The sequence below is a fragment of the Dromiciops gliroides genome, chromosome 1, assembly GCF_019393635.1.
Source record: "Dromiciops gliroides isolate mDroGli1 chromosome 1, mDroGli1.pri, whole genome shotgun sequence".
NCBI lineage: Eukaryota > Metazoa > Chordata > Mammalia > Microbiotheria > Microbiotheriidae > Dromiciops > Dromiciops gliroides.
The window spans coordinates 559,903,821-559,929,564 of NC_057861.1; the positions used below are offsets into that span (position 1 = coordinate 559,903,821).

At 38.8% G+C, this 25,744-nt stretch overlaps 1 protein-coding gene and 1 pseudogene across 6 annotated transcripts in view; both read left to right on the top strand.

Annotated features, from left to right (window-relative positions):
* The window catches only part of LINGO2 (leucine rich repeat and Ig domain containing 2), a 1,558,843-nt gene that overhangs the window by 793,899 nt on the left and 739,200 nt on the right, over positions 1–25,744 (top strand). The window lies entirely within an intron of this gene.
* LOC122751750 lies at positions 16,162–17,239 on the top strand (annotated as a pseudogene).

Here is a 25,744-nt window from a genome sequence, read left to right on the forward strand (position 1 = left end):
TTAATATTAAATTATTAATATTAAATGTTCTAAGCATTGGGGTTAAAAAAAGAGCAGCAAAAACAGTCTCTGCCCTCAAGGAGCTCATATTTTAATGGGTCAGTCAACATGCAAAGATGTATATATAAGCCAAATAGAGAATAAATTGGAAGTAAAGTTTGAGAGAATGTATCAGCATTGAGAGGGCAATACTCTAGCTGTGACTTAAAAGAATCAAAAGAAGCTAGAAGGAATTTCAGGACAGAGCCAAGATGGTGAAGGAAAGGCAGGAAGCTCTCAAAATTTACAACATGATCTAGAAGCTTCTACATTAAAGAATCAGAGGGCATGGAATATGATATTCCAGAGGGCAAAGGAATTGGGATTACAACCAAGAATCACCTATCCATTAAAATTTTGTATAATCTTTCAGAGGAAAAAATAGGACTTCAATGAAAAAGAGGACTTTCAGGTATTTGTGATGAAAAGACCTGAACTGAATGGCAAATTTGACTTTCAAATACAAGACCCTAGAGAAGCATAAAAAGATAAACAGTAAAAAGAAATTAAGAGGGATGTTAAAAGTTTAAACTATTTACATTCCTACATGGGAAGATGATACTTCTAACTCATAAGAACTTTCTCAGTATTAGGGCACATGACAGAAATAAATTTAGACAGAGAGCACAGGTGGGAATTGATTATGAAGGAATAATATCTGTAAAGTATTTATTTTTTTTTACCTTTTTTGTGTGGGGTGGTTGAAGTTGGGTGAAATACCTGGGGTTGTGCAGTGGGTGACTGTCTTATGTCTGAGGACAGATTTGGGCTTGGGTCCTCCTGCGTCTATGGTGGGTGTTTTGTCCACTGTGTCACCTAGCTTCCCCATGATAACATCTTTAGTGTAAAATTGAGGAGTGAGGTGGCAGCTAGGTGGCATAGTGGATAGAGCACTGGCCCTGGATTCAGGAGGACCTGAGTTCAAACCCGACCTCAGATACTTGACGCTTACTAGCTGTGTCACCCTGGGCAAGTCACTTAACCCCAATTGCCTCACCAAAAAAAAAAAAAAAATTTGACAGGTGAGAGGAATGAAAGAAATAGAAAAGGGCTTATGGAGTAGGAAGAGAGATGAGGGAGGGGCAGGGCAGTGAATGAACCTTACAGCCATCAGAATAGACTCAAAGACCTTAATCTCATCTGAGTTGGCTCAAGGAGGGAATAACATACACACTCAATTGGTTGAAATAATCTATCTAATCCTACAATAAAGTAGGAGGGGAAGGGGATAAAGAGGGAGGGTTAAAAGAAGGGAGGGCAGATTGGGGGAGGGGGCAGTCAGAAGCAAATCCGTTTTTGATGAGGGATAGGGTGAAAGAAGATAGATAATAGAGTAAATATCTTGGGAAAGGGAATAAGATGGAGGGAAAGAGTTAACAATAGTAACTGAAAAAGTGAGAAGGAAAAAATTGTACAAAAAATATTTATAGCAACTCTCTGTGTCGGCTAAGAATTGGAAATCAAAGGAATGCCCATCAATTGGGGAATGACTGAATAAGCTGTGCTATATGATTGTAATGGAATATTATTGTGCTATAAGAAATGACAAGCAGGATGATTTCAGAAAAACCTGGAAAGACTCATGTGAACTGATGTATAGTGAAGTGAGCAGAATCAGGAGAGCATTGTGCACAATCACAGTATTATAGTTCTATGAGCAATGGTGAATGACTTAACTACTTTCAGCAATACAATGATCAAGCATACTATCCACCTCCAGAGAAAGAACTGATATTGATTGAACACAGACTGAAGCATGCTATTTTGTACTTTCTCTTCTTTTTTGTACTTGAGTCTTTTTATGTAAAATGACTAATATCATCATGTTTTACATAATTGCACATGTATACCCTATATACCTGATTAGCTTTCACCTTCAGGAGGGGGAGGAGGGAGGGAGGGAATGAGAGAAGGATAATAATTTGGAACTGCAAAACTGTAATTATAAGATTCTAAATGCGGGTTCTAATCTGTTCCCCCAGTTTTTGGGGGAAACTGACTAAAATCATTGATACAATGAATTTAGGTTTTTAAGGGTTTATTGTAAAGGTAGAAAGAGAAGATTGAGAACAGAATTACAACAGCATGGCAATCCTATCTTTCCTCAATTTTCTGTGAAGTTCCCTCTGCCGGCCCCAAACCCCCTACCACCACTCAAAAGTTCAGGAACCCAAAAAGAGAGACCTCTCCCGGCGCAGTGCCCTCCTCTTCCTTCCTGTCCCCTCCCAGAAAATGGGAGGCTCCTCAAGTTGATTGGCTGGTGGCCTTGGTGGACAGTACATTACTTCCTGACGCCAAGGAAGAGCCGCATGGCCTTGCCCTCTGAGGCATTCTCCTCATGGTGAAGCTTTCCTATAGTAAGTCTCCAGTAGGTGGTGTCATTCCAATCATTACAAAACTTTAAATTAATTAATTAATTCATTCATTCATTCAAAAGAAGCTGGAAGACAGAAATTATAAAGAACATTCCAGTCATGAGAAGCAACCAGTAAAAATGCACACTTGGGAAATGAAGTGTCTTATACCAGAGACAGCAAGGAGGCCAGTATTACTGGATCATAGAGAAGATGGTTGGGAGGAAAATGTAAGAAAATTCTAAAAGTAAGAAAGGGCGAGGTTTGAAGGATTTGAGCACTGAAGAGAGAATTTCTCATTTGATCCTGGTGGTAATAGTGAGCCAATGGAGTTTATTGAATAGGGAAATAAAGTAGTTAAACCTTCACTTGAGAAAGATTACTTTGGTAACTAAGTTTATGATGGACTCTAGTCAGGGAGACTGTCTAGAAGGCTTTTATAATAGTCTAGACTTGAGGTGATAAAGGTTAGTGATACTGTCAGAGGAGAGAAGGGGTCACATATGAGAGTAATTGAGGATATAGAATTGAAAGGACTTGAAAATAAATTAAATATGGGAGTGAAGAAAGTGTGAATAGTTGAAGATGACAGTTATGTTATGAAACTGGGTGACTGGTAATATGATGGTACCCTCAGCAATAAAGGTAAGTATGACAGAGGGAAAGATTTGGGGGAAAAGATGAATTCTACTTTGTATATGTTGAATTTAAAATGTCAGTGGCTCTCAAATTCCAGATGTCAAAGACAATTGGAAATGCAACATGTAGATAGGGAGAGAGATTAGAACTAGATAAATATGTCTCTTTTTTCCCCAGGTTTCTCCAGTACACACACACTTTCTCTCTCTCTCTCTCTCTCTCTCTCTCTCTCTCTCTCTCTCTCTCTCTCTCTCTCTCTCTCTCTCTCTCTCTCTCTGTCTATCTATTTAGAATACCACCTTACCTGTAAAAACAAATTGTAACATCGATTATTAAAACTTTGTTTTCCAAGTTCTCTTCCTTCCTCCCTATCCCCCGCTCCCTTAGGGACTCAAGCAATTCAATATGTTATACATATACAGTCATGAAAAACATAGCAGGCAAAAAACTTTAGAAAAAGGAACTAACAATAACAACAAAATATACTTCCATCTGTATTTAGATACCATCAGTTCTTTGTAGATGGGTTGTATTTTTCATAAGTCCTTAGGAGTTATCTAGGATCATTGAATTGCTGAAAATAACTGTCATTTGCAGCAGATCATCTTACAATATTGCTGTTATTTTGTATACAGTACATTTCACTTTGCATCACCTCTTGTCTTTCTAGGTTTTTCTGATAGCATCCTGCTCATCTTTTTCTTAATAGTAAACTATATTTATATAGTACTTTAAAGGGAGATTTCCTTACAGAACACCCATGAGGTTGATTATTGAAACAACAATAATAGCTAACATTTATATAGTACCTTATACCTGACAAAGAGTTTTCTTCACAGTAGCCCAGCAAAGTACCATCATCATCCTCATTCTCATCCTCATCTTATATTGCTCTTGCCTCTACTTCAAAATTTTCCCCAGTTACTATTGCTGTTTTCCTCCATCCTACTTACTCTCCATGATATTTACTCTATTTTCTATCTTCTTTTACCAGTTCCCTCCTCAAAAGTGTTTTGCTTCTGACTGCCCCTCTCCCAATCTGCCCTCCCTCCCTTCACCCCTCCCCACTTATCCCTTCCCCTTCCATTTTCCCACAGGGCAAGAATCTTACTATACTCACTTTATTGTGTATGTTATTCCCTCTTTGTGCCAATTCTGATGAGAGTAAGGCTCATTCACCCACCCACTCCCCTCCATCTTCCCCTCTAATCCATTAGCTTTTTCTTCCTTCTTTTATGTGAGATACTTTATTTCCTCCCCCTTTCCCTTTCTCCCAGTGCAATCCTCTCACCCCTTAATTTTGTTTTAAATATGTCATCATGGGGCAGCTAGGTGACACAGTGGAAAAAGCACCAGCCCTGGACTCAGGAGGCCTGAGCCCAAATCTGGCCCCATACATAAGCCCTCTATTTTTTCATTCATTTGGATTTGCTTTATTTCTCATAAAGTCATTAGCTTCCATTTGTTCAATCCTCTTTCTTAAGCAATTATTTTCTTCAGACAGCTTTTCCATTTGGCTTTTCAAGCTGTTGACATTTTCTTCATAACCCTCCAGTATCACTCTCATTTCTCTTTCCATTTTTTCCTCTACCTCTCTTATTTTTTCCCTCTACCTCTCTTACTTATCTTCAAAGTCCTTTTTGGTCACTTTTGTGGCCTGAGACCAATTCACATTTTTCTTGGAAGCTTTGGATGTAGGAGCTTTGACATTGTTATCTTTTTTCTGAGGGTGTATTTTGATTTTCCTTGTTAACAAAGAAACTTTCTATGGTCTTCATCTTTTTCTGTCTGTTCATTTCATTAGCCTCTATCTTGACTTTTAACTCCTTCTTAAAGTGGGGCACTCCTTCCAGTATGCACTGTCCCAAGCTTCAGGGGGTCCCACATGGTACTCGTTCTGCACTCACCTGGCCTGTGCCCTGGCCTGGCCTGTAAATAATCCCAGGCCTACTTGCTCTTTAACCTCGGAAACAAAAATTGATTTTGCTGTGTTGCAAGCTTCAGGTGAGCCTGCACCCCTCCTCCCAACCTCGGCACACCACTCATGACTGCTTCCTGGTTCCCAGCATGGGCAAAACAACTGAGTTCTGCGCCTCAGCACCAGCAGAGACCCCTGTAATCTCCCCCCTGAACAGCCCTCATCCCTCTCAGCAGATTGTGACCTTAGGTCCAGATGACACTGGCACTGCAGCTGATTCAGAGGCTCCAGGGGTGTCTTTCTCTGGAGCAGCCTGGGGCTGAATCTGCACAAGCTGCAGCGGGGCTGTGCTTCATGCTCACCCCAGTACAGCAGACATTTCCTGCCAACCTTCTAAGTTGTCTTTCGCTGGAAAATTATTTCACCCCATCCTTTTGTGAGTTCTGCTCCAGGAATTGTCTTATGGCATTATTTGCCGGTTTTTGTGTAATCGTGTGGGGAACTCTGAGAAGTTACTGCCTTTCCGTCTGCCATCTTAGCTCAACCCTTGATAAATATGTCTTAGAAACATTTGCAGAAATCACAATTGAGTCCATGGAAGTTCATGAGTTCACCAAGTGGAATGACATAGAAATAGAAGAAAAAAGGCCCAAGGCAGGGCAAATATGCATGGTTAGTGGATAGTACCTGAATGATGATCCAGTAAAGGACAATGAGAAAGAATAGTCATGAAAAACTATAGAAAAGAGAGTACTAAGGAAAAGTATGTGATTGATGATATCAAAGGTTATAGTTATAGAAGTATGAGGAGTGTGGACAATCCAGTATATGGCTTTCTCAAGGAATTAAAGAGTTAGAGGAGTTGTAATAGATGGCATCTTGGTGACATCATAGGTAGAATGTTGAACTTTGTATTTGGTAAGAACTGAGTTAAAATCTATCCTCAAGACAATTACTAACCGTATGATTATGAGTAATTCACTTAGACTCTCTTAACCTCAAATTTTCAGAGAGGTACTGTGGTACAGTAAAATGGTTTTATATTTAGAGTTAGAGGACACAGGCTTGAATCATGAATCTAACTCTTTCTACATGTCTAACTTTCGGTAAATCAACTAACTTCTCTTTACCTCAGTTCCTTTCTCTGCAAAAGGAGGGGGTTGGATTAAATGGCCTCTGAGGTCACTTACAACATTAAATCTATGCTCCAATGAATGAGAATAGAAAAATGCAGAGGGGAGTGGGGCGGCTAGGTGGTGCAGGGGATTAAAGCATTGGCCCTGGATTCAGAGGAGCTGAGTTCAAATCCGGCCTCAGACACTTGGCACTTACTAGCTGTGTGACCTTGGGCAAGTCGCTTAACCCCCATTGCCCCGCAAAAAAAAAAAAGAAAGAAAAATGCAGAGGAAATAAATTAGTTCATGATGTCTTTCTATAAACTTTTGAAGGGTAGATTTTATATCTATCATAGCAAAATGGGAAGGCATTACAAGCCATTACAAAGGAAAATGGCACAGTGAATTTGATATGACTGGGTTTGGTTTGGTTTGGTTTTGGTTTTTCAAAATGCCATTATAGTAAATAAGAAAGTTAGAAATCCAGAAATACTGAATTGCTGTTTCAATAGCTCTGTAAGGAAGTGACAAAAACTTGAACCAAAACTGTATAGATAAGAAGATAAACATTACTGATAATAATTTTTGGGGTGGTTGTATTCTTTAATAATTAATTGGAACTCTCCTCTTCCCCACCCCCATTTTAGGGTGATCTTAAATTTCAATTCAACTTAGATTTCCAAATAGAGCCATCTTGAATCACAAATTTGATAGGGGAAATAATACCCTGCCTTATTGGATTAGAAATGTAGTTTTAGGGGCAGCTAGGTGGCGCAGTGGATAGAGCACCGGCCCTGGAGCCAGGAGTACCTGAGTTCAAATCCGGCCTCAGACACTTAAACACTTAGTAGCTGTGTGACCCTGGCAAGTCACTTAACCCCAATTGCCTCACTAAAAAACAAAACACACACACACAACACACACACACAAATGTAATTTTAGAGGTTTGTAGACCCCTAGAGAATACTGAATTGAACCACATCATTTTGTTTTGTTTTTTTTTTTGAGGCATTGGGGTTAAGTGACTTGCCCAGGGTCACACAGCTAGTAAGTGTTAAAGTGTCTGAGGCCGGGATTTGAACTCAGGTACTCCTGACTCCAGGGCCGGTGCTCTATCCACTGTGCCACCTAGCTGCCCCTGAACCACATCATTTTACAGAAGAGGAAAACATAGGCCTGGTGAAAACTAAGACTATATACTATTAAGCCCTTTCCAGCTTCCTCTATGGTAGTCCTTCATGCAGTTATGATAGAAGACAATACTAATTTGGGTTTTTCCCCCATAACTATCACTAACGTTCAATTATCAGTTTCTTCTATGCTTCTCAGTTTGTTTTTTTGGCACTTAGCCCAGTTTTTCTTTTTTTTCTTGTTTGTTTATTATAAATTGCAACCATATTCTATTTTTAAAGTTAGGTCCTTAGAAATAACTATTGGTAATGTCTTTCATTTCTTGCAGTTATTTACTTAATGGAGGATTCTTCTTAATTTAGATGTGTCATCAAGGGCAAATGAAAATAACATGTCTTGGAAAAAAAATACCAGGCTTCTTTTCATTCTCTGAAAGAAATTGAATTTGTTTAATAGTGTTCAGTTGAAAAAGCAATAATTTAGTATTTCCATTAAAAGCAAAGTTGTTCTTAACTAATGGCACTTTTTCCCTAACTGCTTTTGGAGCTTTGCTTTCGAAATTTATTCTAGTGTTCTGGATATGGAATATTCTGAAAGGATCTCTCCCCAAATTAAGTGTTTCATTATGTGAAATTGCTGACAATTCTCACGCAAATCCTCCTTTAGCTTCATAAGCTAAAACTCATACAAAAGGAGAGTTGTGATTGTAACCTATCAAGGGTAGTGTTAACTCAAAGAAAGAATTTTAAACTGAAAAGTAAAGACTGAAAATCACCTATGTGCATCTAACAATCTAGGTAATATTGACCATGTTTACAGGGTAGGAAAAAGAGTGGCATGTGTGTCCAATAATTCATGAGAGACAAAGGCCAAGAAAAAAAGTTAGCAGTAGAACCCACAAACTCAAAAGTTTATACACAGTGGTATGAAATATAGGTACTGAATAAGTTAAAATTTCTAAAGGTGGAAAGAAAATTTGTCTTCAAAGATTTCATTGAGGTTTAGTGGGATGAGAGCCAACATTAGAATAAAGTCCTGAAAGGCTACACTATATTCAAAAGGAATAGAATATATGGGGTTGGGGAGAGCAAAGGTAGAGAATAGTTTAATATATTAAAATAAACTCATGAGGGAATCCAGGACCCAAAGGAGGAAATTATGGTAGGGAGTATTTGGGCAAAAAAAAAAATTATGCAGATATAAATAGACATTATTGGTTAGAATATACTACAGACCACCAGGACAAAAAGAGAAGCTAGATGAGGAATTCAGGAAACAGATCACTGGCTTTCCATGATGGCAACATATAGTAGAGATTGAGGGCAGATGGCTTCAATTATCCAATTATCCAAGTATTCAAATATCTGCTAAATGTGTGTGTGTGTGTGTGTGTGTGTGTGTGTGAAAAGCAGAACAGGTAACTTTAAAACACTTATTTTGTTAATTATTTGATCCTTCAAAAGTCAGATGGAATGACAAATTCAGTTGAATCTGTACTACAAGGAGGGACTGATAGATGATTTAGCAGGTAGGTCACACACTTAATTTTTGACTGCCTCAGTTTTCTCTTTTCTAAAATGGGAATAGCAGCACATACCTTTCTGGATTGTTGTAAGGATAAAATAACATGTATATGACATTTCTAAGCCTTAAAGCACTATATAAATGCTTGTTATTCATAATAATTAGGATGATGGGAATTTCTGGGGAATTTCTGTTATATGAAAGCAAAATGGGGCATGATGTGACATGCAAGCTAGAAAAGCTGATAATTATAGTAGTCATTAGATGTCTAAGGAGCTCTTCAAAGGAGCACCAAAAGTGCTTCTCAATATATAATATGAATCAGATATGGGACAGCTAGTTTATTCCTATCCAGAAAGAAATACTAAACTTAGAAAAAATAACAGCATGCATAAACATATTTAAACAGGATTAAGTTACAAATCTGGTTACAAGCAATTTGGAATTTGACACACTTGCTGACATAATTAGCCTCATTAAAACATAAAGCATCATTATTTCTTACCCCTTTTGAAGACTGTTCAATCAACATCCCAGCCTGATTTTCTTTCTGGTGATCATCCTCTTCAGTGAAGATATTTTCCCTGTTGTCAACCACTGTTGTCCCTGGGGGACATCAAAGCCATCATATTTATAAGTCTCCTAGAATCTCCAGATCTTTTGGAACTCATATGTTCATTGTCAGTCCTAGACATGTCCACAATGGGATATTCATTGAAATTATGTCAAAAAACAACAAACAAAAAAGAAGAAGTCAAACACAGTGAAGGTGGAGTAGAAGTTTTGTTATTTGTTCTTCATTTTCAAAGATGAACAAGAACATTATAAGGGTGATCTCTTGACCCATGCGTGAATTGGAATTAAGTGAGGAAGAATTGTACAAAGTCATCAGCCTCAATCTCTCTTCCAGAGTCATCAAATTCCAAGGGCAAGACAAAAGTCAAGATGACCGACATGGCCTGGGATGCAGTGGATGATCTTGGCATCTATGATATCTGACCAAGCTTTAAGTGCTCTGCAGTGTCTACTTTAGCTGCCCTAATGGTCATTGGAACAAATTGTTCTCATCAGCACATTCCACTACAGGGCTACACGTGCTTGGGGTAAACATCCCCCTAATTCACCAACAGGTGTGAGGCCCTTTGGTTACCTTTAACCTGGATTAAGCCATGTGCTGGGATGTGGCTGCTGCACATGCTATAGCTCCAAGGGTTAGAGACAGAGTGAGGAACAACTCTCTAAATGCAATTCCAACTGTCTCTCATGATTCACAGTTCTAAATGAACAGAACAGAGAGTAGTGCTGAGAGCTCTGTTCATATAGCCACTGAGTCATCAATCCTTTCAGCAGCATAGACCATTAGGGGATTCTTCATCATCCCCTATTTCAAACCTGTTATTGATGAGGAGCTAGATAAAGGATCAAAGCTTCTAAGGGTTGTCTGGAACTAAGGTTATAGTATATGCAGTGGAGGGGGATGGGGTAGGGGTAGGGAAAAAGGAAGGGAGAGAAGAGACCATTACAAAATATTCACAGTATTTCATCATGAAATTTTTGCAGTATATACAAGTCTTTGGCCTCTTTTTTCCTTTAATCTTGTGTCATACTTTCCAAGCATCCTTCACATTTCTTTTCACTATCCTCCCCTGTGCACACCTTTGCATTGAAATCATATTGCATTAGAATATGTTGGTTCAATTTTTAGTGTTATTAAAGCCTTAACAAAATCTCTTTGTTTCATTAACTTCTAAAATATATTTTGGTGCATTAAATTCAGTTATCTTTATTAGCTACCTTTTTGCTTATGCTAAAAATGAGGACGGTAATGTGAAGTGGGCAAATGTTACATGAAACAATGTTTCTTCTTTATTGTTCAGACACATGCTATAACTAATTCTGCTTAGTCCTTTATTTCTCCAAAGTTAGATAGATAGACAGACGGATGGAGAGAGAGACAGAGAAAGCGACAGAGAGAGACAGACAGACACACAAGCAGGAAGGAAGGAAGGAAGGAAGGAAGGAAGGAAGGAAGGAAGGAAGGAAGGAAGGAGAGGGGGAGGGGTGGGAAGGAAAGAAGAAGGTTCCTACTCAAGGAACTTGTACTCTAATGGAGAAGACAAAACAAAAAGGGGAGCTGGAAATGGGGGAGGCACTAAAAGAATGAGCACCTACTTGGGGAAAGAGAATTCTGTAGATATGACACAGATTAGAGAGTGAACTGAAAGTGAAGTGAAATGAGTGGCTCATGATATGGTGACCCCAGGAAGGAACTTGTTAATTAGTGAAAAGGCCTTAGGACAGTCATCATTAGTACGATAAGGCAGCTGGTGTGGAGGTGGATCAGACTAGAGAGTGAGCAGGAGGTGGTGCAGATGAAGAGGAGAACCTATGAGTCAGCCTCCCATTAAAATTTAGTTAGTATATCTTCTATTTTTCTTTATGGTAAGTGTGGCAATATGTATATTAATGCAATAGCATTAACATTTTGGTCACTGGACAAAAATCTAACATTAGGTGTACCCTATAGTTAAATGAATCTTTATAAACAGCAGAAAACTTCATAATTAAGCATCTCTGTCCCCTGTCATCACTCTGTCACTACCATGAAGAAAGAAAGGGACTACAAAGGTCTAGAAGCTTCAGATACTAATCTCCATCCAATAAGGATGTTATATTAGGTGATATCTAAGGTGTTTTCCAGTTCTAAAAGTCAGTAATACTGTGTACTTTAGGTTTCAATGCTACCTCCTCACTGCCCCAGTACAATGGAATAACACTTTTAAAAAAAAAAACTACACTCATGATACTCATGGTATCATACATCACATGTTTTCATGTTATGCTGCCTGCTGCAGTGGAAAAGTTAACTGGAAAAGTTGAAGTGTTTTTATGGTGGGTTTTCCTCTACCATCTTCAGATGGAAAGAGCCATGTAGCTCCTATCATCATTTCCTAGTGGAAGAAAGAACTCATCTTTCCTCAGAAGTTATCTTTTTTATTTCTTTTTAATCGTTTTTCTTTTCTTCTAGAGAATTAGTCTATGTCCTCCTGCCTTGTCTTTTTCTTTCTTCCTTGGGGCTGAAACTAGTTACCTCCTAAATGTCCTCAAATGGCACATTAAAAATAATGATGGGATAGGGGATGGACCTTTAATTTCATTGGTGTATGGATATCCCAAATGAGGAAACTCCTTTTATCAATGGAGTTTGGCACCTTTTCTACCATTTCCATTCTAGGTTACTGAAAGGTTAAGATAATATTTTTTATTTGTATTTTCTTCACAACAATCATATGAGTTAGGGGAAATATTATCTCAATTTTTAGATGAAACTGAGGATAAATAGTTTGCCTATGGTCATACAGGTGGTATTGTCAAGGTCAGCATTTTAATTTGTTCTCTTCATTATAACTTCAGGCTCTTATTCATCTTGTCATTTTTCAGCTTAATTTTGCTGCCATATTAAACACTGCTACTTAATGCTGTCAATCCCTTTCAAATACTAAATTGTGAAGCTATGGGAAAGGTTATTTTCATTCTCTCTAGGAACTTTAAAAGGGAAAAATCAGCTGCAACTTGTGAAAAAGCTGTTTTGCATATCATTATTTAGTTGCCATTTATTTAGCTATTTATTTATCTATCTTCCATTTATACTCCTCCTCCTACTCTCAGAATGAATTGGCAGTAGCTTCAATTTATATTTTGATTAGTCTAGAAGCTTCAGCTCACTTCAAGCCTTGTTTCAACTTATTTTCCCACAAGAAATCCTAATTATGGGTGTTGTACAATAATAATATTTTTTTAATTTATGGAAATCTCAAAATAGCCTTTTTAGAGATTAGAAGACCAAACATAAGATCAAAAGATATAGGGCTCAAAGAAAATTTAGATCATATGGTCCAATCAGCTTAGCTTACAGATAAGAAAACGGAAATGGGGGCAGTTGAACAGCAAATTGTCCAAGGTCACATAGTAAATAGCAGAGCCAGGATTCAGAATAAAGCTTGTCTGACTTTTAATCTAGTTTACTGGTCATTATATAATTACTTGTGTCCCATACTCTCACAAATCTTATATTCTAAGAGTGGATAATGTTTTAGTATATTACCAAATCAAATTATGGTACTTCCTATGCTGGTAGAAATAGCTTTCTATTAAAATAAAAAAATCACTCTTTTGGCCCGGGAACTTGGTGAGAGCAGATGCAGGCCTTTAGGGTTCCCCATTTTCTCTCTTATCTCTCTTCTATTTCCAACTGGGCTTTCCTATCTGTCAGAGCCATGTGTGCTCTCTTTACTAATGTAGGGGCCAAATTTATTATGGAGAGAGTTAATTGGGTGGCTCAGCATAATATTGGGGTTCAGAAAATAATGAGAGACCTCTAGGTCCAAAGTTTCCTCCCTTCCAAACTGCTTTTTTTAGTTAGTTCTCCCAGGCTAATAAGAAAGGGATTAACAGCCTCTTTTCCACAAACAAACCAGGTTTTATTAATGGAAATAAAATTTACAACAAAAGGTGAAATTAATAAAGCCAGGGACAAGGAAATAAGGGAAGAGAAAAATGGATAAGCTCCCTGGCTTTAGCAAAGATTGACTCAAACCCCAAACTTGCTTCCAGTTCAGCTAGCTCAAAGAACTGGCCTGGCTTCTAATAACTCACCACCTGGGGTCCGTAGTTTCAGTGGGAGTCAGCTGTGCAGTCCCTCTCTGGTAAGCTCCCGAAGCTCACCAAAGGGAAAGAGTTTCACAGAGCCAGCGTTCTCCCTTTTACTTTCTCTCTCCCTCCCCCAAAGGGGAGGTCCTTCAAGCTGCTTGGCCGAGAGTGGTCCCCTGCTGACTTCAGTAGTACACCAACACTGTCACTCAGGGCTGGCCAGGTGTGACTACAATCTAATCATCCTCAAGTAGGTACTTAGTTTCTCATTCTCACCCAATTAAAACAATACTAAATCAATCAGGTGGGGCACCTGGGTGTCTGCTAAATTCCATTATTTTATCACAGCAATATTTAATATACTTTAATAAATGCTGAATCCCCCCCCAAAAAAAAAATCCAATCACCCAAGGAACAAATAAGAGAAAAGTTCCCAAAGACCATGCTACTGATTCCTCGTTTTTCCCCCTCACCCATTCTTTACTTCCATAGCAGAACCCCTTTCTTTCCTTTCAACCTGCCATATAATAGCATACATGTGGTGTATCACAATATTACATGACCAGAGCAAAAATCCAGGGTTAGCTGGGGAAAAAAAGAAGATGGCCAAGTAGGCCAAAACTTAGAATTATTCAGGCAAAATCATTTTGTATAAATTATGAAGGCCCTTCAGATTCAGGGGTTTTTGTTTTTTGGAATCAATGGAGAAAAGAATGAATGACTTGATTGAATTAAAATGTGAAATCCAAAGCCATTTTTATATTCTTACATCTTGGAATTGCCATTTCTAGTCTTTAGGTGAGGAAATCAAACAAATGTATAAAGCAAATCCTCTCATTTTTCATTTAAAACAGATGCAAATGGTTTAGCATCTGAAAGGTTATGTCAGTGAAGCACATCTAAACACAAATTTTTTCTAGTATTTTTACAATATTAATTTAATACCCAGAATTTTAAAAAAGATTTTATTAAAAAATCAATGTCCTTTATTTCAAACACTATTAGATTTTTTTTTGTTTTGCATATTAGATTTTTTAAAATGTGAATGCATAAGGAGTAATAATGGAATGTAGAGTTTGTAATTTATTTCATTTAGCCTGAGACAACTTTATCCCTCTACCCTCTGCTCTTTCTTTATGCACCTCTTCCCATTCCTCTTACCAGAATGTTGATTTCTAGAATTAAACCAAATATCTATAAAGTTCTTGGGCATGCAAATCTGTGCACATCAGAATCCCAAATGACCTAAGTGTTAAATAAATTATTCAGTTGTTCTACATAACACTCTTCAAATTTATTCACATGGTATAAATGAAGAAATTCCCCTGGTTGATAATCACAAACTGTCTTTCTAATAATGAATTACATATTTTTAGGACTAAGACATGAGGAGGCTAAATACCATTATATTCCTTTTCTTAATTTTAGCTGAACTGCAGGACTCTGAATTGTGTAACCACCACCCAAAATAATGATTTATAACTATATAATGACAATCAAGGTAGAATGTATTTTTACTGGGGCTATTAAAAAGAGAGGACTCAATACCCCATTTTAATAGACCCTCAGAAGTATAATAAAAACATTAAAGATATTAAAAGATAGTCAATTACAATTCAGTTTCATCAGGCAGGATAAGTGAAATGTGTGGGGGGTAAACAAACAAGCAAACAAATAACATAAAAAAAACCCTAAGTTTGAATCCTGGAATAACCATTTATTATTTGTGTACTCATGGTTGAGGCACTTCCTTTCTGAGTCTTACTTTTCCCATCTGTGAGATGAGGGTTTCCTATCAGATATCCTCTAGTGGCCCAACAACTCTGTGGATCTACAATCTGATGCATAAACCTGAATCCACTCAGACCAAAGATCCCAGCGCATGCAGAGGTCATGTATGACAATTTGTCAGCAAGTGAAGTGGAAAACAGATTTCATGTGAAAGACATATTTTTAAACCCAATTTAAAAATACACATTTTGAATGGTATCTGAATGTTTTCATTACGTAAGGTCATAGACTTAGAGCTAAAAAATCTTAAAGCCCTTATATGATATCATAGCTCTATATCAGACATTCATTAAAACTAAGCAGAATAGGGAGCAGCTAGGTGGCACAGTGGATAAAGCACCAGTCCTGGATTCATAATGGCCTGAGTTCAAATCCGGCCTCAGACATTTGATACGTACTAGCTGTGTGACCCTGAGCAAGTCATTTAACCCCCATTGCCCCACCACCAAAAAAAAAAAAAACCCAACCCCCCAGAAAAACAAAACAAAACAAAAGAAAAAACTAAGCAGAATAGTGTTACCCACGTTCCTAAGAGAAAATAATGGTAATATCTCAATGTTACCATTTGTGGTGGCAATACTACTACTAATAATAACAATGATTTAAGGTTTTCACAATGCTCTACATATATTTATTTGCTCATTTGGTCCTTATAACAACCTTGGAAGGTAGAGTCTATTACTGTGTCCGTTTTGGAGATAGGAAACTGAGCACCAAAGAAATTAAGTGATTTGTCCAGGATCATACAGTTATTAAGAAAAAGTTAGAATGTGCCCGTCCGCCTTTCTCTGAGCCTGCCCCGCCCCTCTTCCCCCTCGCCCCAGGAGCTGGCGCCCCCGGGAACTCCATAGCTGCTCCGGCCCTGCCCCATTCTCACCTCCAGAGTGGAACAGTTGCAGCCTCGGCCAGGGTTTTCCTTTGTAGCTTAGGGCTTTGTGACCCTCTCCCACAACAGGGACCCTTGCAAGCTGACCTCACCCCGGCTCGAAGTGAATGATTGATGCGCCCTGTCCCTGAAGTGGCTTGGGTGGAGGAGATAACACCTACCTGGGGATTTTCTGCCCCCACCCCCACCCCCACCACCAGCGCCACGGCCACCCCGCAGAAGCTGATGAGAGTAATCAGGGTCTTCGAGTTCAGAGGGCCAGAAGTGCTGAAGCTTCTCCATGATGTCCTGTGCCGGAGCCCGGGGTAAATCAGTTCCTGATCAAAGTCCAAGCTTGCGGGGTCAACTCATTGAGGACTTATATTTGCTCGGGGAGCCACAGTTGGACCCCAACTCTGGCCTACACACCCAGGACAGACATGTCTGGGGTCGTGGAAGCCGTGGGAAAGCATGTGGAGAACTTCAAGAAAGGAGACAAAGATTTTAGTACCAAACGGTCACAGGGCTTGGGGGGAAGGGGAGGCCCCCGAACATGCCATCACCTCAGACCACTTGGTGTTCGGGCTCCCAGAGAATCTGGACGTCGACCAAGGCGCGTCCATCGGGACCCCCTATTTTGTGTCCTTCCGTGCCCTGATCCACAGGGCCCGGGCCAAGCCTGGAAAGACCGTCCTTGTTCACAGGGCCATCAGCAGAGTCGGGGTAGCCACTTGCCAGATCGCGAGGCCTTATGGGCTCAAGGTTTTGGGAACGGGGTAAGGATCTGGGGAGAAAATTCATTTTAAGGAACGGAGCCCACAAGGTCTTCAATCACTGAGAGGCTGATTATGTTGATAAAATCAATGAGTATGTTGGGAAGAACGGAGAGAATATCATTGAATTGGTGGCTAGCATCAACCTCTACAATGATTTGGAACTTCTTTCCCAAGGAAGAAGGGTGGTCATTGTTGGCTCTAAGGGCCCCATAGAGATAAACCTCAGGGACTCCAATGAAGAAGGAAATCAGCATGATTGGAGTCTCCTTGTATTCCTCCTCCAAGGAGGACTTCCTGCAATCTTTGGCAGCGCTGCTGGCCGGCATCAAGACAGGTGATTGGTCCTTACCACCCACTGGAGAATGCCTCACAGGCCCACAAAAACATCATCAAGAACCAGGGGGTCTTCGGGAAAGATGATTCTGATGATGGCTTGATGCTACCCAGTCTAGTGAAGACCATGGCTGCCATGAGAGGCTCTTCTGCCCTTCCCTTTTGAGCATTGATGTGAAGTCGTGCCTTCCCCACCCCTGGGCCCACAGCAGTCTGTCTCTGCTTTGCCATCATTGGCTTTTATCAATAAAGTAGAATATTAAAAAGATTAAAAGATTTAAGGGGAAGTGAAGGGAAAGGAATAAGCATTTATATAGCACCCTCTATGTGCCAGAATTGTGCTAAGTATTTTTACAAATATTAATTTCAAATAATCGTTGCAACCACACTATCTCAATTTTACAGTTGAGGAAACTAAGGCTGACAGAGGATAAATGATACTTGCTACAGCTATGTCTGAACCCACCTTTGAACTTAGATCTTCCTGACTACAGGTCCAACTCTACCTACTCTGACACCAGCTGCCTAAGAGAGTAGTAATGATTTGTGATCTGTGAGGTATTTTAAGTGGAAATAAGAAATGTGATGCAAACCTGGTCTCCCACTACTAACCAAAAAGTTTTTTGAGAATTGTCAAACTCTTTGTATGTCATAGACTAGAGTTATAGATAGGAAGGTGACCAAGATATCAAAAGAAAAGGCCATGCTATTTAATGAGGGAATTGTGTGTATTTTGCCCAGAGAGCAGGAATCTTGGGGCTAGGGGCATAGTTGCTATCTTTGAGTGTTTGGTGGTTTCCATGGATTAGACTTTGTCTCAGAGGATAGAGCAAGGAATGGTGGGTAATGTGTTGGAAGAATAAGAGATATCGATGAAATAGAGGAAAAGCAATTGAAGCTGTCTGAGGATGGGATAAGCTGCATCAGGAAGTGATATGTCACTAGATGTCTTCTAGCAGGGACTGGGTGCCTATTTCTTGGAGAGGGGTGTGTGTGTGTGTGTGTGTGTGTGTGTGTGTGTGTGTGTGTGTGTGTGTGTGTGTGTATAGTTAGGATCATACCATCATAGCCTTAGGCCTTAAAGGCACCTCAGAGAATGGCTAGTCCAACTCCTTCATTTCATAGATGAGGGTGCTGAGGCACAAAACAGTGAAGGTAAGTGACTACTCAAGGCCATGAAGGTAGTAGGTGGGAGAAAAAAAGGTCCTAGAGGGTATCTAGGACTCCAAAATGAGACCAGACTTGCTTATCTGTTGGACTGGATGGCCCCTAGAGTCATGCCCATCTCTAATATAAGGGTTAGTAACCTATATCTACTAAGATTAACCAGCACCCAAGCAACTCCTGGCCTGGAAACAGACATCTAATTCAAGGCACAGTCTACACACAGGATGCTAACCTTATAACGACTGAGCACTAACCCTATACGTACAAATGCACTAATACCAATTAATCTTCACTTGGAGTTGTGACTAACAGCAACAAAATACAGAGTGAATGGGGCATATTGCAAAGGTACATTCTGCTGATGAAGTCTGGAAGCATTAGCATTGTTTGCCAGCTGTTACTCTAGTCCTTTCTGAACCTGGACTAATTTTACAGCTACAAGGTGAATTAACAATTCACACCTCATGCTCAACAGATGCTGTTGAAGAATGTGAAGGAGACAGCAACATAATCACACTGAAAACAGAATTTGAAGATCACCTTGTCCTTTTAGCATTAGGGACTCTGCTAAACAAGTAGACTGATTTATTCATACACCCCATGCCATTATTAAATAAGCCAAGAGGAGAACGGAGGCATGATACTCCACAACAATTTCATTGGTATGAGTCACAGTCCCTGTAATTTAGCAATCACATTGTCTAGCTCTAACAGGTTGCCCTGTCTGGCAGATGGGAGTGAAGATTTCTTAACAGGAATCTCAGTTTCTTGAAAATGATTCCCCTAGTTTCTGTGCATTTCCTGTGTCCTTTTAGTTGGGAGGGAGCAAAATAAGAGAGGCCCACTGTTCTCTAAAAGCCATATATGAAGGCAGGGCTGTCATCAAAGTGCATTCTTTTGCAACACATCTTTTCTTCAAATGCACAAGTATAATAAACCTCTGGGAAGGAAGAGGCTCTTATCCTCCAAAAAGGACAGAAGGGGCAATTTTTGTAAGAAAGGAAAAAGCATTCTGAGTCTCTGTACCCAGAACTTGACAATGAGACTATATAAAACCATTATCAGGAAAAGAACAGATGTAGACAGACTTTTTTTCCCCTCATGAAAAAGGTGTGTGTGGGGAGTGGGGGGGGGGGTGGGTGGAGAAAGATCTGAGTGTTACTATTGTGCAATAGTGTGCCTTTTTTTCCTGAAGAGTTAATCACTTGATCATTAAGGTTAAGTGTAGATGCAGGATCAGTAACTAATTGGAACTGTGCAGCATGAGCTCTCCTTTTCCCAGCCCTAACACTCTGGCAGATGGCTTGCGCCTTTGTGGTTTCCCCAGAGGGGTGGATCTCAAATCTGGTAGCTTTGTTCCATCCATGGGCATATGAAGAAAGCATTGGGGAGTCCAGCAGTGAGTTTCTGCTGAGGTACAGAAGTCAGAAGCAAGGAATACCACAGGGTCAAGTCACAAATTGCTTTCCTGAAGCCTGCCTTTTTCACAGGAAGCTTGTGTGTCCCACCTTGGGGTTGATGCAGATCCCTTGACCTTCCTGGGTAGGCCCCTAGGCTACTGCTGAAACAGCCATGCATCAGGACTGAGGACTTTGTTTTATAACTTGAAGAGGGTGTCAGCTTCCCTCCCCCATCCTCTTGTGGAGTAATCTTTAAATATTTTAAGGGCTGTCAAATGTCAGATAAGGGAGGAAGTGAGAGAGCAGGCATTATTACATTTGATTTGTATAACATCAGAGGTCAAAAGGAAGAGCAGTGGGTACAAGTTGCAGATTTTTGTCTCAATGATCTAACAATAATATAATTAATTATATGGGGCATCTAAGCAGTGCAGTGATTAGAATGCCAGGCCTGAGGTCAGGATCTTCTTGAGTTCAAATCTTCCTCCACACCACCTCTTTTGCATTCATGCCTCTGGATCTAAATATCTTACTATTTCAGTATGTTCCTAATTGGTCCCCTGCCTTTAACTTCTCTTCACCCTGACTATTCTGTTTACGGCTCCAAAAGTATTATTCTGGTAGCACAGGTCTGACTACATTATTCCTCTTCTCAGAAACCTCCAGTAACTTTCTAACCTTTCAGAGAAAATTTAAATTCCATTGTTTGGAATTAAATGTCTTTCACGTTCCAGGTTCAGTCTACCTTTCTATATGTATTATGCATTTTGTTGTTTAGTCATTCCAATCATGTCCAAATCTTCATGACCCTATTTGGGGTTGTCTTGGCAAAGATATTTAGTGGTTTACCATTTTCTTCTCAAAATTATTTTACAAATGAGGAAACTGAGGAAAACAGGGTTAAATGACTTGCCCAGAGTCATACAGTTAATAAGTGTTTGAGGCCAGTTTTGAACTCAGAGTCTGTCTTTCTGACTACAGGCCTAGCTTCTCTGTTTTATATATCACCCTTCTTCAAATATTCTATATTGCATACAAACTCGCCTAATTCAACCAATCAGTCAACCAATATTAAGCACCTACTATGTACTAGGCACTATGCTAAGCCATGGGGATACAAAAAAAAGGGGCAAAAGACAGTCCCTGTTTTCAAGGAGTTCACAGTCTAATGGGGGAGACAATGTGTAAACAAATATATACAAAGCAAGTTACATATAGGACAAATAGGAAATAATTAAAAGAGGGAAAATGCTGAAATTAAGAGGGCAGGTAGGTGGCACAGTGGATGGGAAGTCTTACTGGAAAAGGTGGGATTTTAGATGGGACTTAAAAGAAGGCAGAGAAGTCAGTAGTCAGAGAAGAGGGAGAGCAACCCAGGCATGTGGATGGGCCAGAGACAGATGAGTGCCTTGCTTGTGGAACAGGATAGAGGAGTACATGTTAGAGAGTAAGGTATAAAAATATCAGAAAGGACTAGGTTATGAAGGGCTTTGAATGCCAAATAGAACATTTTGTTTTTGCTCCAGGAAGCAATAAGAAGCCACTTACGCTGCGTTTTAGGAAAATTATGTTACTGGCTGAATGGAGAACAGATTGGAGTGGAAAGAGACTGAGGCAGGGCAAACCCCTCAGCAGGCCATTGTAGCAATCAAGGAGTAAGGTGCTGAAAGTCTGTACTAGAGTGGTAGCAGTGTCAGAGGAGAGAAGGAGGCATATTTAAGGGATGTTGCAAAGGTAAAATCTGAAGGGCTTGGCAACAGCTTGGATGTGGCAGGTGAGAAATAGTGAGGAATCCAGGATGACTCCTAGGTCTTGAGCCTGAGGGACTGAGAGGAGAGTGCTCCCCTCTACAGTAATAGTAAAGGTAGAAAGGTAGAAGGGAGAGAGAAAGTGAGTTCTGTTTTGGACATGTTGAGTTTAAGATTTCTAAAAGACAGTTGGTGATATGAAACTAGAGGTCAGCAGCAAGATTGGGGCAGGAAAGGTAGATTTGAGAATTATCATCACAGAGATAATTCAATCCATGAGAGCTGATAAGATCACCAGATGACATAGTATATAGAAGGAGAAGAGAAGAGGGCCTAGGACAGAACCTTAATTGCTTACTCTTCTTCTTGCTCAACATTCCATCTCCCATCTCTTTTCTTTTCCATAGTCTCCCTTATATCTGCAATCATTCTCTTCTCACCTCTGCCTCTTAGCCCACTTTCCTTCATCTCAACTGCCTGCTTCTACATGAGACTTTTTGTGATTCCCTTAGCTTAAGAGAAGCAGTGCATAGAATACTGAGCTTGGAGTCAGGAAAACCTGAGTTCAAATTCTGTCTCAGACACTTGCTAGTTGTGTGACCTTGAGCAAGCCACTTAACTTGTTTGCCTCAGTTTCCTCAACTGTAAAATTGAGATAATAATGACATCTACCTCCCAAGATAATTGTGACAATCAAATGAGATAATATTTACACATTACTTAGCACAGTACCTGGCATCTGATAGGTGTTTAATAAATACTTGTTCTCTTTATTTTCATATGTTTGTGTTTCTTGCTAGGTGTTGGGCCTAGGGTCAGGGAGACCTGAGTTCAAAACTGGACTTAGATATTACTAGTTATATGACCCTAGGTAAGCCACTTAACCCCTTCACAGTTTCAAAAACCGTAAAATGAAGATAATAACACCTAGCTCCCAGGGTTGTTGTGAGAATCAAATGAAAGAATATCTGTGAAGAACTTACTATATTGCCCTATGCATGGTAGACACTTCATAATGCTTGTTTAGATCTTTCATAGAACCTTTTGGCAATCTCTTGAAGCCTTGGGACCCCACTCTTAGAATAATACAATTAAATTATAATAAAAAATTTCTAGTTTTGCAAAAGAAACTATTTATGTTCAAATAGTTATTGAAATATTTTGATAATATTCCATTGTTCCCAATTACATGTAAAAACAATTTTAACATTAAAAACAATTGAGTTTTAAATTCTCTCCCCCCTTTCTTGCCCTCCCACCTGAAACTGTAAGCAATTTTATATAGGTTATGCATGTGCAATCATGCAAAACATATTTCTGTATTAGTCATGTTATCAAAAAATATTTTTAAACAATTTCACAAAGTCCAGGTTAAGAACTCTTCCCTTAGCTGCAAATGCCCTCTATCAATTACTTAATATTTCTTTTGTTTCTTTTGAATTTAATTTGTGTGTTTTGTGTTTTCTTACCATCAAATGGAAGCCTCTTATGGACAGGGACTGTTCTGGTTTTAGTCTCTGTATCCCAGTGCCTAGTGAAGTGCCTAGCACTTATCAAGTTCCTCAAACTTATTTGTTTTTGATGGATAGATCCATACAAAACAAGTCACATCAGATAGTAGATTCCTTATCAACAGAGTTCTTCAGGATATTATGCAGTTTCAAAGGATATGGGTGAAAAGAAATCCAGGATCTTTATTGCTGATGTGGAATCCATAACCTGAAGAGGGCCTTAATCTTCTGAATGAAATATTTTTAACTTTTCTTGGAGAAGAATATTATTCAATCTGTGTCTAAACCTAGAAACAGAAGCCTATTTTCAGTCTAGAAATATTGATTTCACCTGTGAAAATGTTGTTTTTTTTTTTCTCTAGGAAGAAAAAAACAACATACTTTTCTTTTTCAACTTAAAGTAGGTTGGAAAAAAGGAAAAAAATGTTGCCATTTCCCCCTCAGGTGAACAAAATGTTTACTGTTCTTCATATACTCCTGCTCTATCGAATCAGAAACAAGGACATAGCATGGCCTATGTCTAAACTCTTAAGAACCCTCCATGTTTGATTTTTTTGTATAGCATTACTAAGACTGACATGCAAACATTTTAAGCTTCTTTAATTAGTATGGGAGCCAAAGTAGCTTGCTTCCTTCTAGCACCTATATAATTTGGATCCCTGTTGTTTGGCTTTATCCTTGTTATAGATATATAGATGTATGTATGTGTATAAGTGTGTACGTATGTATATATGTATATATATGTATATGTGTATGTATGTATGCATATATATGTTTAGGGTGCAGAATGAGACACAGATATGATACAGACATATATGACAAACATAAACTGTCAGTCGGGTTTTATTTTCTTTCACTCTAAAAGACAACAAGGTTTAGTAAATAAAGTAATGGACCTAAAGTCGGGAAGACTTGGATTCAGATCCTTTCTCTGGAACTTACTAGCTATATGACTCTGGAAAAGTCACTTAATCTCTCTAAATTTCAATTTCCTATATACCTCTGTGGTGTCACTCAAATGAAATAAAATAGGCAAAGTGTTTTGTAAAGCATAAAGTTCTCTAATAATGTCAGGTATCATTATTTAAGGAATAACTATTACTTTGGAAAAACATCATCCCCTAAAGTATTCCATGGTGGAATAAAAGATGGGTCATTTGTTTCAACTTTCCCATCTGACCAGATTTCAAAAATATAGGATAAAGAAAATACAACTAGAAAGTAGGTCATGTTAAAAAGAAAGAAAGAAAGAAAGAAAACACCTGGGGATTTAGTAGCTTGAAAGCTCAATGTGAATCAGCAATGTGATATAGCGGGGAAAAGCTAATGCAATCTTGAAATGCATTAATAGAAATAGAAAATCCAGAACTAGCGAGATGGTAGTCTCATTGTAATCGGCATTAGTCAAAATATACCTGGGTTACTATGTTTAGTTCTGAATAAAAAAGGCTATAGGAAGTACAAAAGCGTAACTGTATCCCTCCAAAGGAGGATGACTAGTACAGATAATGGACTTGAAATTATGCCAAATAAGAAAAAGTTGAATAACAAGTGGTGTGATTTAGGAATAAAATAAATGCCTTGATATCTAATAGAAGGCCCCAAAGGGAAGAATTAGGACCAAATCCAAATGTAGAAGGTGTGAAAATTCTGATTTCAGCTCAAAATGAAGGAGGAACTAACCAATAGTTAAACTATTGAAAAATGGAACATCTCAGTGCCTCTAGACCTGTCTCTAGAATCCTTATAATGGAGGCTGGATAACCACTTATTCGGGAAATGATGGAAGGGAGATGGAAAAGGATTCATGCTACAAGAAAGGATTGGCAAGATGGGCTAATATTAGAAATGTAGAATTAGGGGTTATCTAGTCCAACTTCCTCATTTTATAGATGAGTAAACTAAGACCTAGACATGAAAAGTGACTTGTTGATGGTCATGTTAGTAATAGTAATACATAAATAAATAAATTGATAGATAAATAAGTAAACTCTTTAAGGTATGCAAAACACTGTGCATATACCTTCACTTTCTTGCACTCTGTCTTCACCTCTACCTCTTGTAATTTTTGATTTCCTTAAAGATTTAGTTCAACTAACACCTTCCATATGAAATCTTTTCTGATCTCCATTGCTACTTTGAATTCATTTTGTATATATTATGCACAAATTCAAATATAGTCCTGTTGCCTCCCACAATTAGAATGTAAACTCCTTGAGAATACTTCAAACTTTTTTTTATCCTCGGTGCTTTGAATTTTGTTGTTCAATCACATAAGATACTTTATGACCTCATCGACCAAAGCATGACAGGCTCTTGTATGTTCTGCTATCTCCCAAAGTCTATCCAAACTCATGTTTGTTACTTCCCTGACACTATCTATCCATCCCATCTTCTGTCTTCCCCTTCTCCTTTTGCCTTCAATCTTTCCCAACATCAAGGCCTTTTTCTAATGAGTCCTATCTTTTCATTATATGTCCAAAATATTTAGGCTTTGGCTTCAATATTTGACATTCCATTTGACATAATGAATAAATTTCTTTAAGTATTGACTGATTGATTTCCTGTCAGTCCAAAGGATTCTCAAAAGTCTTCTTTAGTACCAGATTTTGAAAGTGTCAATTTTGTAGCACTCAGTTTTCTTTATAGTTCAAATCTCATTGCCATATATTGTTACTGGAAAAACCATAGCTTTGACTATTTGGACCTTTTTTAGTATGATGTCCAGATTTGCCAGAGCTTTCCTTTGAAGGGAGAAGCATCCTTTAATGTCATGGCTGTAG